This window comes from Mobula hypostoma, chromosome 5 (genome assembly GCF_963921235.1).
Source record: "Mobula hypostoma chromosome 5, sMobHyp1.1, whole genome shotgun sequence".
NCBI lineage: Eukaryota > Metazoa > Chordata > Chondrichthyes > Myliobatiformes > Myliobatidae > Mobula > Mobula hypostoma.
In genome coordinates, this window is record NC_086101.1 from 50,375,995 (window position 1) to 50,381,994 (window position 6,000).

Sequence of the window (6,000 nt, forward strand, 5' to 3'; positions counted from 1 at the left end):
AGGGTGCATATCCTGTACACATTATACATTGACCAAGATTCCATAATTTTCTTTTCCATCAACCACTTTTTTCCACAATCAATCCTTTCTCATTTTGGTAATTAAGCCTTTGCAATCCATTACTCTGATAAGGTTTTAATCTTACAGAATTTTACCCAGATCTGCAGTTCTTGTCTCTGTCGGATGAAAGTGCATTTGGTCTATTTCAATTTTCCCTAAAGTTGTGAAGTGACACAAAAAGTCTTGAATTTGTGCTCTGGTTCAAAAGCAGTGAGAGGAAGAAATGGACTGTAAGCGTAAGGAGAAGCTTGTGGAATAGACTATCCTAGGACAGGGAGAGCCAACCGGAAATCTACTGTATTAAAAGAGATGGGTGCAGAGGGGGTTGAATGGGAGTGTGAATGTGATGACACCATGGGCCCTGCACGTGTAGTTAAGTTCATGGAAGCAATATCAAAATAAGCATCTCATCTGGAGGATGTCTTTGCAGGAGTTACTCAGGGCACTGTCTTAGGCACAGTGATCTTCAGATGATTTATCAATGACCTTCTTTCCATTGTATGATCGTAATTAGGATCATTCAGTGACGATTGCATAAATTTCAGCACCAATCACGCTTCCTCAGACAATGAAGCATTCTACTTTCAAAAGCAGCAAGACCTGGACAGTATCCAGACCTGGGCTGATAGGGTAGCAAATAATATTCATTTTACCAGTGCCAGCATTGCCAATATCCAATAAAAGAAAAACCGGTTACTACTCCCGACTACCATCATTGAGTTCCCCATTCTCAATGCCATTTTGGCCATATGCACAATATGCCTACGAGACCAGATAACTTCCTGACTCCCCAGAGCCTACCCACTATCTACAATACTGGAGTTAGGAGTGTGGTGGAGCACTCTCCACTTGCCTGGATGAGTGCAGCTTCAGTAACTCTCAAGAAGCTCGATACCATTGCAGTCAACTTGGCGGGAACCCCATTGACAACCCACACCATCTCCTTCACTGTTGCTGGGTCAAGATCTTAGTACTCCATCTCTAACAACATTGTGGGATACTCACACTTCATTGACTGCATGGGCTCAAGAAAGGACTACACTACTGTGTTCTCAAGGTAATCAAGGATGGACGGTTAAATGCTGACTCAACCTGTAAAGCCCACATCCTTGAATGAATTAAAAAAAATACCTGCCACATGCACTGCACTTACAGAACAGCCATGCCATGTTATTGTTGGGATATAGTGAAGCACATATACATTTGCAAATCTATGCTTTCAGTTGCTACCCCATAGTATTTATTGGTGCTTACCATTAGCTAGATTTGCTTTAATATGTTGAGGTTATTTTTAAGAATCTTGTGTAGCACACTGCTGAAAACGTGTGTTGCTAATATCAGCCAGCTAACTGGGCAGGCAGCTTTCTTTGCAGTTAATTGGTCAGGTTGAAGAAAACAAGAAACAGTGCATGAACCAAGAAGGAAGTCTAAATTAGAGTCAAATCAGGTGTAGTCATAAAATTGGACAGAGTAAAATTGGAGGAGGCATAGATAAAGCTTTTAATTTAAATCTGCACCCTTTCAGAATCTCAGAGAATGATTAAAACTTAATTGAACAAGAGTTTGCACTTGTAAGGTTCAATTTTCAGTATCAGAGAGGATGACTGACTGAAATTAAAATTTATTACTTTGCCTAAGAGCACTGAGAAACACTAAATGTTCAGTTGGGGATTTTTGTTTTGTGCTACTTAAGCACATCAACTTCACAATATTTAATTTGTATCAAAGGTGCAAAAGTTCAAAGGTTTAATTTTATTATCAAAGTATGTGGGCAGAATACATCTCCAAGATTCACCTTCTCCAAATAGTCATGAAATACAGAAAACCCATGGAAGTCATTTGAAGAAAAGACATCACCACCCCACCATATGAAAAAGATAAAGAAACAAAAACTCACAAACCCCAAATCCCCAACCCTCTCCCTCACAAGAAATAACATATTGCCTACAAGGAAAAAAAAGTGACAAGAACATCAAACCCCCAACCCCTTCTCTTGCACACAAAAATCTAACAGATCCCCACACGGAAAAATGCGAACAAGGACATCAAACTCCCACAACCCCAACCCGCCAATCGACAACAAGAAAGAAAATACAGAAACTTGAAGGAGACCAATATAAATTACAGTCCACAGCAATAATCAGATAAATCTCAGAATTGTAAAAACGTCCTCCATCAGCTTTGAGGAGACTGACGGCTCAAACTTAGTCCTTCCGTGGAGAGTGACTGCCGACCTGCGACCTTCTGACCGTTGACCCGTGGTCTCCGTGGAGAGTGACCACCGACCTGGCCTCCTCCGCATTCGCCTTGATGTTCAAATCTCCCACGATGCTTTGATTTGCGAGAAATGGAGTTGATCACGGCCCCACGCCACGTCTCTGGTCTTCTCCTTGAGGTAGCTCATGCTAGCAGTCCTCTCCGGGAATTTTCTTGGGGACAGCAGAGTGCTAGATCACTCGATCAAACTTCAAACTAAAAGTCATGGGCTCCAATTGTTTCTGAAACACAATTAAGATAAAAGAATAAGCAAAAGACTTAGAAAAAATGAAATAATTGACAATCTGGAATATGTCACCGAAGACTCATTGTTTGCTGGCACCATCTTGAGTGGAAGAGCAATGCAGTCCTTTGGTGACAGAGCATCACCTAACAAAATATCTTTATTTCACATTGATTCTTTTATCAGCCCCTGCCTGAAGCTTCTGTTGCATTTATACAGTGGAGAATACAATGTGCATCTCTGGCACTTTGACAGTAAACAATAGACCATTAAGAAGTGTGACACAGATGGAAAAATTCATTCACAGGTGCATGTGTTGACAATAAATATCCAAACCACAATTTGTGCACCAAACATACTGAAGTATACAGAAACATGAGGAAATCTGCAGATGCTGGAAATTCAAGCGACACACACAAAATGCTGGTGGAACGCAGCAGGCCAGGCAGCATCTATTGGAAGAGGTACAGTTGATGTTTCGGGCCGAGACCCTTTGTCGGGGCTAACTGAAAGAAGAGACAGTAAGAGATTTGAAAGTGGGAGGGGGAGGGGGAGATCTGAAATGATAGGAGAAGACAGGAGGGGGAGGGATGCAGCTAAGAGCTGGAAAGTTGAATGGCGAAAGGGATACAAGGCTGGAGAAGAGAGAGGATCATGGGATGGGAAGCCTAGGGAGAAAGAAAGGGGGAGGAGAGCCCCTCCCCTTTTCCCAATTCCTCCAAACTAAAGGTGTAGACATGGGCACCCGTATCGGTTCCAGCTATGCCTGCCTTTTCGTTGGCTTTGTGGAACAATCCATGTTCCAAGACTATACTGGTATCTGTCCCCCACTTTTCCTTCGCTACATCGACGACTGCATTGGCGTTGCTTCCTGCACACAATTTGAGCTCGTTGACTTCATTAACTTCGCCTCCCACTTTCACCCTGCCCTCAAGTTTACCTGGTCCATTTCCGACACCTCCCTCCCCTTTCTTGATCTTTCTGTCTCCCTCTCTGGAGACAGCTTATCTACTGATGTCTACTATAAGCCTACGGACTCTCATAGCTACCTGGACTATTCCTCTTCTCACCCTGTCTCTTGCAAAGGTGCCATCCCCTTCTCGCAATTCCTCCATCTCCGTCGAATCTGCTCTCAGGATGAGGATTTTCATTCCAGGACGAAGGAGGTGTCCTCCTTTTTTAAAGAAAGGGGCTTCCCTTCCTCCACCATCATCTCCCCCATTTCACGTACATCTGCTTTCTTCCCATCCTCCCGCCACCCCACTATGGATAGGTTTCCCCTTGTCCTCACCGACCACCCCACCAGCCTCTGGGTCCAACATATAATTCTCCATAACTTCTGGCAAGTCCAACAGGATCCCACCACCAAGCACATCTCCCCCCCTCTTTCCGCGACTCCCTTGTCCATTCGTCCCCCCCTGATCCCTTCCCACCAATCTCCCTCCCGGCACTTATCCGTGTAAGCGGAACAAGTGCTACACATGCCCTTACTCTTCCTCCCTCATCACCATTCAGGGCCCCAGACTGTCCTTCCAGGTGAGGCGACACTTCACCTGTGAGTCGGCTGGGGTGATATACTGCATCTGGTGATCCCGGTGTGGTCTTCTATATATTGGCAAGACCTGATGCAGGCTGGGAGACCGTTTCGCTGAACACCTATGCTCTGTCCGCCAGAGAAAGCAGGATCTCCCAGTGGCCACACATTTTAATTCCACGTCCCATTCCCATTCTGATATGTCTATCCACGCCTCGTCTACTGTCAAGATGAAGCCACACTCAGGTTGGAGGAACAACACCTTATATTCCATCTGGGTAGCCTCCAACCTGATGGCATGAACATTGACTTCTCTAATTTCCATTAATGCCCCTCCTCCCCTTCTTACCCCATCCCTTATTTATTTATTTGTTTGTTTGTTTGTTTATTTATTTATTTATTATTCCCCCCCCCCCCTTTTTCTCTCTCTTTTTCTCCCTCTGTCCCTTTCACTATAACTCCTTGCCTGCTCTCCATCTTCCTTTGGGCTCCCCTCTCGCTTTCTTTCTCCCTTGGCTTCCCATCCCATGATCCTCTCCCTTCTCCAGCCTTGTATCCCTTTTGCCAATCAACTTTCCAGCTCTCCCCCTCCTGCCTTCTCCTATCATTTTGGATCTGCCCCTCCCCTTCCCACTTTCAAATCTCTTACTATCTCTTCTTTCAGTTAGTTCTGACGAAGGGACTCAGCCCGAAACGTCGACTGTACCTCTTCTAATAGATGCTGCCTGGCCTGCTGCGTTCACCAGCATTTTGTGTGTGTTGCTTAAGTATACAGACAAGTATTACTTCTCAACATAGTTCGGTGAAAGATGAGCCAAAATCTCTATAACCACTTATAAGACTAGATGTTTCAAAGAGCTTTCTGTTTATGTGAAGTTCATGAGATACATCTATTGAAAGTGACATAAGCTAGAACTTACATTTGAAATTATATACAAGATACCTGAGCTAAAGATACAGAAGGGAACAGATGCAGGTACTTTGAATGAACATACTGAAGGTATATGTGGGTACCTGGACTGAATACACTGGACATATGTGCAGGTATCTGGACTGAATATACTGGACGTATGTGCAGGTATCTGGACTGAACACACTGGACGTATGTGCAGGTATCTGGACTGAACACACTGGACGTATGTGTAGGTATCTGGACTGAATATACTGGACGTATGTGCAGGTATCTGGACTGAACACACTGGACGTATGTGCAGGTATCTGGACTGAATATACTGGACGTATGTGCAGGTATCTGGACTGAACACACTGGACGTATGTGCAGGTATCTGGACTGAACACACTGGACGTATGTGTAGGTATCTGGACTGAACACACTGGACGTATGTGCAGGTATCTGGACTGAACACACTGGACGTATGTGCAGGTATCTGGACTGAACACACTGGACGTATGTGTAGGTATCTGGACTGAATATACTGGATGTATGTGCAGGTATCTGGACTGAATACACTGGACGTATGTGCAGGTATCTGGACTGAACACACTGGACGTATGTGCAGGTATCTGGACTGAACACACTGGACGTATGTGCAGGTATCTGGACTGAACACACTGGACGTATGTGCAGGTATCTGGACTGAACACACTGGACATATGTGCAGGTATCTGGACTGAATACACTGGACGTATGTGCAGGTATCTGGACTGAACACACTGGACGTATGTGCAGGTATCTGGACTGAACACACTGGACGTATGTGCAGGTATCTGGACTGAACACACTGGACGTATGTGCAGGTATCTGGACTGAACACACTGGACGTATGTGCAGGTATCTGGACTGAACACACTGGACGTATGTGCAGGTATCTGGACTGAACACACTGGACGTATGTGCAGGTATCTGGACTGAACACACTGGACGTATGTGTAGGTATCTGGACTG